The sequence below is a fragment of the Heterocephalus glaber genome, unplaced genomic scaffold (assembly GCF_053883595.1).
Source record: "Heterocephalus glaber isolate CG9 unplaced genomic scaffold, H.glaber_assembly_v1.0 deba00000347, whole genome shotgun sequence".
NCBI classification, from domain to species: domain Eukaryota; kingdom Metazoa; phylum Chordata; class Mammalia; order Rodentia; family Bathyergidae; genus Heterocephalus; species Heterocephalus glaber.
The window spans coordinates 45,387,624-45,402,659 of NW_028258143.1; the positions used below are offsets into that span (position 1 = coordinate 45,387,624).

Here is a 15,036-nt window from a genome sequence, read left to right on the forward strand (position 1 = left end):
AGTGTTTTTTTTTTTAGATTTTCATTTTGGTATTTCTCCATTGATTTTAGCATCACTTTGCATCTTTAGTTTATATTGTTATTAATTATTATTATTATTACTACTACTATTAGTGATACTGAGGATTGAACTCAGGGCCTTTGCACTAAGCTGTATTCAACCCTTTATTATTTTGTATTTCGAGACAAGGTTCACTAAGTTGCTAAGCTGCCCAGGTTAGGTTTGAATTTGTGATTATTTTACCTCGACCTTCCAGAATGCTAGGATTACAGCTGAGAGCCCCAATGCCTGGCTATCCGTTAATTATTTTTGGCCATCCATACTATTTTCTTTCAATCCACTTTATCTTCCTTTATTCTGACATGATAATATACTTGTGGCAGAACTTTCCAGGTCAAAATCATATCTTTCAGTCAATACACTATAAAACTGTGCTTCCTCAGCACTTTGGCAAGTACTGGAGAAGATCCAAAGCTACTCCTTGAAAATCTGAAAGCTCTTGGTCAGCAGGTCCCTGGAAGTGTTCCCGTGAGGAAGGAACCACCTTTCTCATCTTCTGCAACAAGGTAGCAGTCTTACCTACAACCTGCTTATCTGGTTTTAGATCTTGAGGTCTCCATCAAGAATGTAACTTTTTTCCATCATGAAATTAGCAAGGAGTGAAATTGTGTAACATTATGTAGGGAAACAAACCATACATCCACTCCCAGTGTGCCCCAGGGACCCTTCTTGGATGCAAAATCTAAGATTTCTTTGTGTTGTATAAGATCCATTTCTGCCTTTCTTCTAGAAATGATGGGGCCAGTTGGCTTAGAACTAAATGTACATTCTCAAAGAGTAATTTCATTAACCCATAATCTTTAATACATATATCATATACATGGTCTTCATTTTCCTGGTCTTGGACATCCTATTGCACAAAGCTTTAAACAAATAATATGTCAGTTTACATTACCTTTTTCAGAGCTATGGGATACGACAAAAACAAAATCCCTCTAAGAGCACATCTTAAAAGTTTTCTTCACTCTTAAGCATGGTTCTATACTTTTTATAAATAACCCATTTTTTCTCAAGAACTCTCTTAATTTTGCAATGATAATAAATCTTAAAATTTGAACTTGGAAACACCATATCCTCAAATTGGAAAGAATCTTTCAGGCCATCTAGTTTTCCTAACTTAGGGTATAGTTGAGGTTCTTAAGATTTAACTCAGAACTAGATAAGTGATATGCACCTATAATACCAGTTGCTTAGGAGGCTGGGGCAGGAGGATTGCAAGTTTGAAGTCAGCCTAGGCAACTTAGAGAAAAATTAGAAAAATAAAAAGGGGTAGGGATGTAGTTCAGCAGTAGAATGTCCCTGAGCTTCATCCTCAGTACTAGAAAAAAGAATATGAGTTTACCTGGAAAACTTTTTAATAAAATACAGCTTCTTTCTGTGCCCCACTCCAAAGCTGTTTATTGCAGTAGATATGGGTGGGGCCTCACTTTGCATTTCTAGCAAGTGACAAGTTATGCTGGTGCTGACAACTTTGGAACTACATTTTGACAGTGACTAAGCTAAACAGTCCAAAATTTTGGTTTCTTTGAAGTTAGAAACCTAGATGTTAGTCATATTGCCCTCATTTCAATGATTTTTCAAAGATGACAATCATAGCCTCCTCTGTCTCATTTAATGTCCTGTGGCATGGTTCCTCTGAACCTCAAAATGATTGATGGCAGCATTTTGCAGAGCCTGCAATAGCTTTCTGTCTCTGCCTTTAGCCCGACTCCCATTGAGCCTATTTTCATACCACCAGTCACAGTGAGGTGGAGACAATAGAAATCAAATCATGGCGCGCTTCTGCTCAGAAGCCTTCAGTACCTACCTAGAAGAAAGTCCAAAAACCCTTCCAATTGCCAGCTCGTCCTTGTGACCTGACTTCAGCTAATTGGTTGTCCTCACCTCCTTCTGCTCTCCTCCCCTCCTTCTGCTCTCCTTCCCCTTGACTGTCTGGCCAAACTGGCTTCTGGCTGAGCTTTGAGCCTGGAAGCACAGACTGCTTCCTCACCCCTGAAGGCTTCTCCCAGTGAGCTGAATGACTACCTCACTCATCTCCATGCATTGATCAGAATTTACCTTCTTACAGAGACTGCTCACACATTCCCTCTAGTCCCTTACCTTCCTCTGTTGTTCACCAAACACTTATCAACTTACTATGCGACATCTGACCTACTTATAATGATAATTCATTTTCTGTTTGTCCGGAGTGGCATATAAACTTCACAGAGGCTAAAATATTTGCTTGTTGAGGCATCTTCAAGGGGTGATTAAAATACAAGGGTAAATTTTTTCTAAAAAATGTATTATAGTAAAAGGCACACTGCCAAGAACAATGGGATAAGTGTGTTCAAAGCCAGGGGAATATTACAAGTATTTTAGGGGCATTAATGGAAATGTGTCTTCTACTGTAATAACTTTTTTAATTTAAAAATTCATCATATTTTTTTGTCACACCTCACTGATCAAACTTTTATGATAATTTCTGTGAAATAAAAGCGTTACAGTGTGTCCTCATCTACCTAATTGACTGGATCTAGCACTGTGTAACTTTTGGCTCTTTTCTAAAATCAAAATGACCATGAAAGCTAAACATTTTTATAACTCATGGAGACAGCCACAATAATGAACTAAAGATATAAAAAAGGACTTCCAGAACTGCTTCAGAAAGTGGCAAGTATCATGGGATAAATGTGTTCCAAATGAGGGGGAGGATTTTGAGGGAAATTAATAGCATTATCTCTTTCACTGTAATTTTTTTAAAAATTTAAACATTCATCATAGGTTTTGATCAAACCTCATATTTTGTTCACCAATGAATCCCATGTCTCTAGAATGATATGTAACACATAGTAGGTGCTCAATAAATATTTTTAAATCATCAAATTATTTAATTTTGGTTTCTCAAAAAATTTTAATAATTTTTATTAAGATTTACTATTTGGATAATCACCCATTTTGGAAGACATGTATTCTATTTATGGGAATATATTTTATTATAGCACACCTAGAAAAACTTAAAATATCCTCATGTAAGGAATTGGTTAAGTATATAAAGTAATTCAGTTTTGTGTTTTGTTGCCATTAGAATGCAAAATATAAAAGAACTCACTGTATCAAGAACAAACAAATATCCTATAAGTATCATATGTTCTATCATATAGTCCTATCTAATCTAGATCAAAATACATACATTAAAATCCTGTTTACTTCAAAGATAGCTGTATAATTCTATTGTATAACTCTGTATAACTCTAATTGTATAACTCTGTATAATTGTAAGTTCAAGGACAATTTTGGGCAACTCTATTGGACTCTTTTCAAAATAAAGCAAACTAAAACCTGAATGCTTCACTTAAAGTATTACCTACTCTAAAATATCTTAAAGAAATGATAATAATAATAATGGTACCGAGAATATTGCTTAAGCACTTACTATGTATGCCACACACAACTTAATTCATTTAGTATCCACAACAATCATAGGAAATAAATATCATTATTTTCTTCATTTTGCATATAGGAAAGCTGTAAAGTTCAGAGATAAGTAACTTGGCGAAGGCAAGGTAGGTAATAAATAAAAGCTGCTACCAAATCCAAGGCCTTCTTTCTTTAGAAAAAGTAACCAAAGATTCTCTAAAAATATTTCACCACCCTACTTCTCCAATTTCGTCATACATACTCTGCATATATATTCTTCTCTAGTCAAACTGATCTAGTTACCATTCCCTGAAAGTCCCCAGCGTCTAGTGTCTGGAATTCAAAAATGTTTCCTGTGAGCCGGGTGCAGTGCTGCAAGTCTGTAATCCCAGCTACTCAGGAGTCCAAGGCAGAACTGCAAGTCCAAGGACAATTTGGGCAACTTAGTGAAATTCTGTCTCAACATAAAATAAAATTGAAAAAGGCCTGGGCTTGCAACTCAATAGGTAGAGTGCTCTTGAGTTCAATTCCCAGTACCACACACAAACACACACAGACAGACCAACAAATACACACACACACACACACACACACACACACACACAAAGTTCCCTCTACCTGAAATTTCATCTACCAGCAATCATTGTGGGTTAAAATCCTGCCTGTACTTCAAGGCTCATTATATACCAATCTCAAGTCAGGAGTGATTTGCTCTTCCCCTGAATTCCCAAAGCACACACATATTGCCTTCAAAATTCATACAATAATTATAATATTCTGTCTTTTGTTGTTATTGAGGTACCTTATCAATTCTACATCTACTATTAAACTCCTTGAGGACAGAGTCTTTCTGAGTACTTAACCTCTTATTAGATACAATTACTTAAAATAAAGTCTACAAATGTTCTGTCCAATATGATCTCTACTGACCACTTGAAACGTGTGCACTTGAAATGCGTGTAGGTGCCAAATTTTGACATAATGCTTTGAGCATATTATTTCTAATAAAATATTTCACTGATTAAATTAATTGTACTTTCTGTCTTTTTTTTCTATTTTTAGTGTTAGCATCTAGAAAATTTTAAAGAACATATGACGATGTCATCATATTCCCAGTGGGCAGTGTTAATCTTGTCTATATCTTTCTACGATATCAACTTCCTCCAGGTGATCAAACCCATGAACAAATGCATGATTACAGCATGGCAATTCCCTACCCTGAGATGTTCTAAAAGGATGGGGCTTTCTCTGAATAAATAGTTTTCTATCATGTTTAGTTAGATTGTTGCTTTTGTCCTTAGGACATAGGATTTTGGATGAAGAAATACTGTGATGAAAAAGCTACTTCGCCCACAAGCAAATATTCTGTGTGTGTGTTTAGAGGAATAAAAGGCACATTTAAATCTAAATAATAATTAAAGGAAGATTTCTATTTTGAAATAAATTGTCAATGTGGCAAATAGAAAGCAAACAATATTCTCAGGCCAATAGCTAATTCTTGATCCATATTCCTACCTCCACCTCAGCCATAATAGCTCCGGGAGGTGCTCTCAGCCACGTTTCTCCTACTGCTTCCTGGTGCTGTGTGCTTTAGGCTGTTTCTTTGCAGGCAAACACAGACTGTTTACTGACTGTAATCAAAATGACAGCACACTGTTTTCACAACTGAGGGTTGAGATTCAATTGCCCTTTTCCCTTGGCAACCTAAGGGAAATTCAGAACTGGGATACTGAGGTACAACTTGCATTCCATCAATATGGTGGTGCTGACGAGTCCACATGTTATCTGCAGTTCTTGAGTTTTGAAAACCGATGATTAGGATTTATCTAGCCTGGAGCAGAGAGGTTTAATCACTGCCTGCAGACCAGTGCAAGTGGCCAACTCCACTGGAGCACAGGATGATTTAGAAGGTTCTCAATTCCATTTGTCATGTTTTTTTTCATCAGCCAAAACTAACCACAAGAGGAGGCCTTCTCTACTAAGCATGTCCCATGAATAGATGTTTATAATGCCTCATTGTAGGCCACCTTGAGATGGTATCACAGAATAAGGGAAACACAATAAAAAAACAGGCCTTGTCCCATTCTTTATAGAAATAAGATTTAACAAAAGACAGGGTGGAGGGAGGTGTGGAGGGGAGCAAATTGTAATCCAGGAAATCTGTATTCTAGACTAGTGTCTGCTCTCACTTGCTGTGATACTTCGACACTCAAGATCTCAGCAGTTTAGTATCCTCGTGTGCAGGAAGAAGGGAGAGGCAGGAAACTGACCAGTGTAGTGCCTCTTTTACTTGTCGAGCTCTAAATCAGTGTCCAGACTTGGGCCTCTGTATAGGGTATACAATAAGCCTGTGTCCTTTCTGAGAGGAGTCTGAATGTAGAACAATACCATGTACTCTGGACAAGGGCCACTGAGTCCTGCACTACTGTTGTTACTCTGGCATCCTTGTCAGAGGATATCTTCATTTTTAAAAAGACTTTAGTAATCTAGGTGCTTGCACACTTCATTTCCAGTTCAAATTTAAGTTCCTTTTTGATGAATGTGAATGCCTTGAGTAAAACATGGTTTGAAGGTGGTTGCTGAAAAGTACTACCTTCTGAATCCTTTCTAAATATAGTTATTTAATTGTATATCCAATTGGATGTACATGAAATTCATGTACAATTGTACATAAAACTGTAATATCGAGTCTCATTTATTTGAGAGATTTTATATAAATTACAGTTTTCAAAAAAACCTGCCAAACTTTAGGTCTGGTTTTCAGTGAACTCTGACTATTCACTTGGTTAAGTCCCCTTAAAATAAGACCTTTTGAAATAAATGAAAGGTGGAAAAATGTCTTTACTGGGATACGAATTCAGGGCCCAGAGTGTCTGTGTTTTTCCTTCAGTAGCTGAGAATATCATTGGCACCAAAATAGAGCAAGGGGTTGAAAACACTGGCCTAATTTAGGTGTGGATGATGCCACTTACTGCAGTGGTGAGCAGAGGAGAAAGTTTCTGTGTGTGAAGGCAGGAGAGATGCTGCCTAGGGCTTCATGATTTTAATGCCAAAGGAGAAACAGAATACCACAGGTAAGAGAAAATTACACGTGATGTAAAATTTTATGTTAGGGACCGCAGCAACCAAACTGCTAACAAGGAGTAATTTAAAAGTTGGCATGCTCTGTTTGTCTTTCCCTTCAGGATAGAGGATCTAGTAAGTAAGAAACTAGCTAGAGAAGGCAGAAATCTGAGGAGAAGCTTAAGAAGAAATGATGGGAGAAGATGCCAGGGAAAGTAGTCATTTTACCATGCCCCAAGTGTCTCCTCAAGGACATGGGTGATTCTGGATTCTGAAAAAATTTTCTGTGTAAAATTGGATGCTGAAGTCTCTCATTTTTCAAATCCCACCCATTTAAAATTTTAATAGGCTCTTTTAAAGATCTATTTTAGGTTTGTAGAAAAATTGATTGGAAAGTACAGAGAGTTCCCACATGAAGTCTTAAATATTTAGCCTTCAAAATTTGTATTTAGAAAAAAATTAAGAGAATGAGTAGAAAATATGTTGTTATTTACACATCTTCTCAAATTCAGCTTTCCTGAGGAATGTGATTTTAAAAAAATGTGAATTGTTGAAAAAAGTGTTTATTATTTTCTAATAAGACTCATTTCATAGAGTATTGTCTGAAACCAGGCACCACTACTGTACATTTATTGGGATACTTAAAACAAATGAGTCTTACAATGACTCAGGATAACTTTAAGGTACCAAGTGAAAAAGCATATCTACAAATGCAAAAGGGGTAGCTCACTATTGCTCTGGTGGTGTGTCTTAACACTTCAGTGTTAATTTGCCTAATGACCTGCATCATGATTTAAATATGATCTGCCGCTTTTTATGTACTCCTAAGCATTACCTTTTATTTTCACTTATTATGATTTTGAATTACAAATTGAAATTATTTCCCCAAGAGAATCAAGTCATTTCTTATAGTAGTCACCATGTTGGTAGAAATTAATATTTTTACCAACAATAAATTATTCACTCTCTGATTGAGTTGTTTAAGGTGGACAGTCTCCAGGCTTTCATTCTTATTAGCAGCTGAAAGATTCGTTATTTATACACTCATGGTGGACTGCCTAAATATTTTGTGTACTGTATAATAGGAGGTGCAAAGTGATCCGATACCAGTGTGAGAACCCAAGCACTGTGTCAGAGACACTGATCATGAGCCTGGCGTGGAACATGATATTACATTCCTTCTGTTTACAGCAGAGGCACCAGCCAACTACTTCAACATGTGGATCTTCTTAGCCTGAGATTTAACATGTTTGTTCCATAAGATGATAATTTTACTCTCCAGGTTGAAAGAATGTGAGAGATGGTGTAGAAAGTCATTCTGAGCAGTAATATTAAATGATGATCCTCTAGAGGAAAGATGAAGATATAAGTGCCCTGAGGGGCACAGAAAATTATTTTATTAATACTACTATGGTTTCTTGCTCAGTTGTGGAGAGAACTGTAGGAAGCTAACACAGAAAACAACTGAGGTGTTAGCTCAGAATATTGTCTCCTTGAATAGCTTAACAAGCTGATTCATTTTAAGAATGGAATTCCTTTTAAGAAATGCAATTAATTAATAATTCTATTTATCTATTAGTTTAATTAACTCTTAAAATATAATTTAAAAATGCATTTTGGTTTTTAAATGTTCCTTGATTTACAGAAACTGCCGTTCTTCAATATCTTCCAAAAATTGGAGTTTCAAAATATTGAAAATTAAAGTGTTTTGTTTTTAGGTAGATGGCCTGGATATTCAAAGAATATCTTTTAAATAATCTTTATTTGATTATTTAAAAGTTATTTCTCAAGACAGTAATTTATAAGCTAAAGAATAAAGATGACGGGGCTGGGCATTTAGCTCAGTGGTGCTGCCACCTGCCTCGCAAGCAGAAGGTCCCAAGTTCAATCCCCAGTACCAAAAAAAAAAGAATAAAGAGGATGGCAAACCTCTGTATAAATTGATGTCTACTGGTTCTTACTTCTAAATATACACATTTGTTTGTACTCTCACTTTGCTAAGTATACCATAACTAGCACCTATGCAAACTTTTAAACAGAATTAATGATAATAAACTATTTGAAACACAAACTATTTTAATATTCTATATGCATAAACATATAGAATCAATGCTAACCTGATCAATTCTATTACTTCACTCATAGAAATTGATAGGAGTGTATTTCTTCTTATTTTTAAAGTATTTGTAATATCTTTATTTAACACATGCCCACTCATCAGCATTTTGAAATTATTTTGAAAGTCATTTGCTCACTATCTTTTTCTCTTCTCTAGATAAGTTTTTCTTAGCATATCATATTTTTCTCTGCCTCCCTCCACTTGTTCCCTTCTCAAACCTGGCTGTGTTTTTGAGCTCTGCTTGGAGAGCTTTTAAACAAACACAGATATCCAGGCTCAGCCCCAGAGATTCTAATTAAATTGGTCAAAGGTGGAGCCAAGCATTGCTCTTTTTCCAGCTTCCCAAGTGACTGCAAGGTGCGGACACAGCCTTAGGCCACTTTCAATGGGCTCTTGAGGGTGTACCTCTTTCTGTTTCTCTCAGCATGCTCTTATGTCTTTCTTCCAGGTGTTTTTTTCTCCTGTCATTTTAATTCATGAGGTTTCACAAATGTACTTGTATCTTTTCTCATTTTCCTTTTGACTTTTCATTTACTGGCCATAAAGTTCTCATTCCAAGTATGTATTTGATTGGTATTCTTATCCAATACTTCCTAGGTTTTATGTCAATGAGAAAAAATACAGTATGATTGTGAATTATATTTTTGTCTTTTGCCAATGTTAATTTAATAGTATAGATGAATTTTTGTATAAGTATATAAAGATTAATAGCAGAACTTAATACAATTGTTGAAAACTAATATTAATAAAGGATTTACTGTTTTGGGGATGTAACTCAGTGGTAGAGTACTTGCCTAGCATATGTGAGGCCCTGGATTCAGTATTAAGTTCTTAAAAAAATAAAAGAAAGGAAAAGAGAAAGCAAGGGAGAATGTACTTTTACTGTAATCATTATTATAATCATTACTGGGTATGATTGAAGATAATATGAAATTTTAAAACTTTTGCATGCTGTAGACCTCTAGGACATGTAAATACCCAATCAATAATATTTTTCAATTGCATAGCTAAAGGACTTATGTTTTCTCTAAATTTTAAGCTTTTAAAGATCTCAATAGTCTCTAACAGAGTAAAATTGAGTATATTGTATGGCATGAATTAGCACAATAGGGACAACATAGCAATGATAAGGGAAGCATTAATAGTAAAGGAAGAAAAAAAAGGATCTATGATGCTAATGAAAGAGTATGCCTCCATGCAGAAGCACAATGTCACTTCTTAGCAATAAAGTTGTGATTTAGTGACTTTTTCTAGTTAAAACTCCTGAGGAAAAAAGGGACAAAATGTTCTGTACAACTCAAGTGAGAACAAAGTATATTCTATTAGGAGATTAAAATTCCCAAAAGAGAGCTTCTTGGAAGAAAATGGTCAAAGTTATTTAAAGAGTGACTTCTCATCTTTTAGTTCACCCATTGAATAAAACAATATTAAACCACTCTTTAATAATTCAGGAACCATCATTTCTCTGTGCTCTAGCACAGAGTTTAATCACATGAAGGGCTCCCTATATGCGGTCTCCAGGAGGATGAAAGGTGAATTCAATTATTACAAAAATAACTCCAGAATTTTAAAAGAGTTCTCTTAACCTTAAAGGAACTTAAACAGCCTCTGAAAATTGCCTTATACAACATTTCCTAGCATATGTTTACATGCATTGTATCTTAATATTGTCAACTTGCTGGGAAGTTTCTTCACAATTACTCTTTTATTTGTATCTCATGAGCAACACTCTTCTTTAAAATTTTTTCCCATAAGATCCTTTATCCCTTCAAATGCAGAGAAGAAAGGGATAGAGATATAAACAATCAATCAATCAATATTAGGCACTCTGGAACTTGTGATATCCAGCTAAAGAGATAGTCACACTAATTTTAAAGAAGGGTATGTCTAGACATATGTTTAAATTTCAGATATTCAAAGAACTGCAGATAGGCAGTTTATAAAACAAAGTTTATCTTCCTTAGCAAGAGAGATTTTACTTATTACTGTATTATTAAAAAATTAAAGTTAGCACTATTCTGAACTAGAATTAATGGCTATAACTTATTACATTTTATTAAAGTGTAAACTAAAAAGTGTGTTAGCCTCACTCCAGAGTGAAAAATGTCGTTATATAAAATTGCAATACAAGAGTACCCTCCAAATCAAAGATAAATGTGTGAACTTGCAGGACAAAGTAACACCATGACTGCCTTTCTCTCTTCTCAAATTTTATACCTGCCTCAAGGAACAATCTATCTCAAGAAGTAGTAATTCAGATGTCATTTGTGTATTGTTTTTTCTATGAAAACTGTTTATGGAGTAGAATTCAAATGAAAGTAAAGGTAATTTAGGAATAAAAGAAAAAACTAGAGATGAATTGTTAATATCTTAAATTTATTTCAAGACCATTTGGGTAATTAATCATCATTTTTGGGGAAAACTAATGAAATAAACCACCAATATTAAGATGGAAATCAATAATATATTTTTAGATGACCAACAAGACATTCTCATCCTTCAGTGAGTTCACAGTATTTCCATACAAGAATGATAACAAGAAAAAAGTAATTGGCATAGGCATTCATTTGAAGAAATTTCACTATCTACTCACATGCTCACTCTTCAGTGAAAAAAACTTCTGTGTTATACATATGAATGCTTTCGGTAACCTTCAACCTTAGAAATAAGGACTAAAAGGACTGGGAGTGACCTAGAGCCACGAAAGATGACTGGGAACAAATTCAAATTCCAAGCACAACATTTGTCTAATTGAGAAACCTTACCCTCCTATCTTTAAGCTTCCAAGCTCAGCCATCTCAGATCTGTCTAATCATGTGTCCATTAAGTCATCTGGGCTGCCATGCAGATGAAGCTGACAGCGCAGTTACTTGAGTCATTTTAAAGAGGCCCAGGGTGGTTGAAGGGAAGGATTAGGAGGCCTGAGGTGCTGAAAGGTCATCCTAGCTCTAGCTCCCAGAGATCCCAGGAGCACATGGCTGTCAGGAGTGCAAAGCTGCACTGAGAGAAAACCTTCGGAGAGAAGCCAGGATTTTGCAGTATGTCAATAATTTCCCCAGGCACAACTTCCTTTTCACCTTTACTGAATAGATCAATAGATTTGAGTGGTGGAGAGCAGGTGAGATAACCACATAATCAAGACATTTCTGGGATGGAGGCTCTGTTATCTGGCTATCATAGTAGACATTACTTGACATTTGAATGTGATGTGTGATGAATCCTAGAAGACCCCTGCACATTTTCCCAGGAGCCGTTTGTCTAATAGGTATATCCTGTTAAGGAAAAATGAAGTAAGGCTTCTAGTTCTGTCTTGTTGAAAAGAAAAAAGGCAGAGGAGTGGAGTTCAGAATGGCATCACAGGGCAGAAAAACTGTCTTCTAGAAGGTATTGTGAGACTTCTAGGAACACTACTGGTGGTGCCCAGGACATCACCACCAACTGGTATTGTAGGTAACAAATTTGTTGTTACTGTTTGTTTCACAAGGGCACTCTTCTAGAAGGAGAACTGCTCACTGCTCATCTACAGAGTTTCCTGGAGGTTTCATTCTATTCCTCCTGTTGTGGTAGCAGAGAGTGTAACAACAGCTCTGATAATAACTTTAATACCTATCCCTTTTGGCGGGGGTTTAGGGAACAGATAGCAGAGGGGGCCATAATAATGTTCAAGGATCTATACTAAGCACTGAAGAGACATTATTTTATTTCCACAATTTTTTAAATGGGCATTATTCTTCATTCTTATTTTATTAATGATTTATAGATGCTCACAAAGTTTATTTTGTTAAGAAATATTGGAGCTAGGACTAAACATGTCAAGTTCTTGCCCTTAACCATGTCACCATATTGCTCCCTGCTTGTATCCACCACTGAAAGAATATTTAATTTATTCTGCAATAAAAAATATTTATTTCAAATACATCTATCCTCATGTACAGCTTAGAGCCAAATTTGTATCAAATTATATTTAAACTGTAAAAACAACTGGGGAAAATCTAGATGAATTAGAATCATAGAATTTCAAAAACAGATGTCCTTCCAATCTTTTACAGGCAAGGAACATGAGTTTCAGTGATACTTGCTATCTTTTCTGAGGCAACCAAGCACAACTTGAACCAGATCCCAAGACTTCTAGCTCAGAGCTCAGTCAATTTGCCTCCACCACATGAACAAACCACAGTATTACTCTTGGCCTGCCAAATGAAGTCACCATTAGATTTTGTAAAGAACAAAATAGTCAAACTTATTTTGTATATCACTTAATCAAAACACATTTTCAAAGAGCACATTTTGTGAGGTGAAGAGTTCCATGTGCATTTGCTTTTCACATATAGACCACATGTACCGATGAACAACAAAAAAATTTTGCTACTATACCAGAAAAAAAAGTGGCATTCAAGGCTGAAATACAAACATTCATTCATAACTATAAACCAGTTCAATCAACCAGCTCTGATGTTTACACAGAATAAAGTTACTCACATTCAGTCACCTGTAGGGAAGCATGGTGTGCAGTGTACACTTGAGCTAATTAACATTTATTTCTGAGAACCCTTTCCAAAGAAATAGTATTCTTTATATGCTATGGTAGGAGTTCTTCTGAAATACATAAGACTAGGGCTTTCCACTGAGGCAACCACTATTTTAAAATGCTTTTAGGGGGGATTATTGCTACACCATATAAATTATTAAGTGCGATACTATTTTTTACAGTATCATTAGAAATTATAATTAAAACATCTCAAGTTATAATTTTTAAGCCCTTTCTGCTTGTACTGACAAAAAGCCTGGATGGAAATCACAGGTCTTTATTTCATATAGGCAGACACTATTTGGAGTGAACGTGATGAAACCTTTCTTTGCAAATTTTTGCAAGCCTTTTTGTCTTCATCTTTGTCCTCATAAACAGCACTACACTACCTGTTGTACATATAAAAATCTTCATAATTTTAAAGACCTTTCAGTTAATACAGACATATTTTCTGTCAGTAATTTTCTAATCCTAGTATGTGACTGTTAACCATGTGAAATATTTATGGTTATGCTATAGAATATTTTAAAGACAACTGCAGAAGAATGTAGACCACAGATAAAATAAACTATTATTATTTTGGTGAAGTGGCTTTCCCTGATAATAATGATAGTAATAAAAATAATAATCAATCAATAAATCTGCACAGAAAAAATATATAGAAATCTATCAAGCTTATGGGACCATTCATCATGAAGACATATCCTTTAAATCAATGAATTAAAAGGTAAATGTTTAATATAAGTGAGTATATTAAAATGTATGTTATAGAATATATAGGGATTTTTTATTATTAGAAGGTTTAATCTCTTTTTAATAATTATTATTGATGAACTTCTTCCCTCTAGAAAGCAAATTTTGGAGAAAAATGGAAATGTGTTGCAAACAGCCAAACAGCACTGTATTGTTGTCACTCCCTGTGTGCATGACCTCTCCAGTACTATTAAATAAAAGACTAAATCACAAGATAGATAGCTCTAATTTCACTATCATTTATATTTTAAAAATACTGGACACATTGGACATTTAAATAGGTGATGTAAAGCTATGAAATTCATTCGGTTAGCTTTCAATGTAATAAAACATATTTTTTCTGAATACAATGAATCATAGGCATCTGCATGTTTCAATAACACAAGGCCACTAATGCCTCGTCTGTACTATAAGTCACCATTTCTAAATAGAGGCTCTATTTTCTGTGGGAAATAAAGGAATAAATAGTAAGCAGTTTACACATCAAATGGTGCCTTTGGTTCTTGTAATTTACTCCTAAACATTATGTTAAAAATAGCAGCATGAAGATGATTTCAAATGAGGAAAATGACCTGGCGGCTAGATTCTATAGTGCATATAATTAAATATTTTGTCAGCTTACCTGATACAGAGCCTTAAGAATCACAGCATAACAAAGCCCAGTATCCAAGATGGTTAGAATATAATGTGCCTTCCCCTGCAGTTCTTCAGATTTTGACCAGAGATCTGAAAATTAATTACAATTTTTTTCTTGCTTTCTCTGTGGACAAGAAAACAAAGAGACCTTTCCAGAATCTGCTGTGCTTATGCCTCCGCTTCCTGTTCTGAGATTCACTCTATGGTACCCAACATATATTAGAAAACAGCTTTGAAAAAAAAAAAAAAAAAAAGGTGGCAGCCCTCGACGTGGTACCGCCATCTACTGGTAGACACACAAAATTGAACAAAAGACAAATTCCCATTATCCTCTATTGTAGAAAGGTAAATCAGTGTGGCAACACTGTTATTTGTGAAGGTGCCCAAGATAACAGCACTGAAATGATGGAGAGTAAAATTCGACAAGATTCAGAAAGTGTAAACAAGCTGCCATATCTGAGCAGATGAGACTGTTTTG

At 35.2% G+C, this 15,036-nt stretch overlaps 1 protein-coding gene across 10 annotated transcripts in view; it reads right to left on the minus strand.

Annotated features, from left to right (window-relative positions):
* Positions 1 to 14,777, minus strand: part of Scn3a (sodium voltage-gated channel alpha subunit 3) — a 110,916-nt gene extending 96,139 nt beyond the window's left edge. For all 10 annotated transcript variants that reach the window (XM_013076038.3, XM_013076049.3, XM_087199724.1 and 7 more), the window contains exon 1: positions 14,545 to 14,777. The gene's annotated coding sequence lies outside the window, so the exon portion shown is untranslated. The remainder of the gene's footprint in view (positions 1 to 14,544) is intronic.
* Between the last annotated feature and the right edge of the window lie 259 nt (positions 14,778 to 15,036).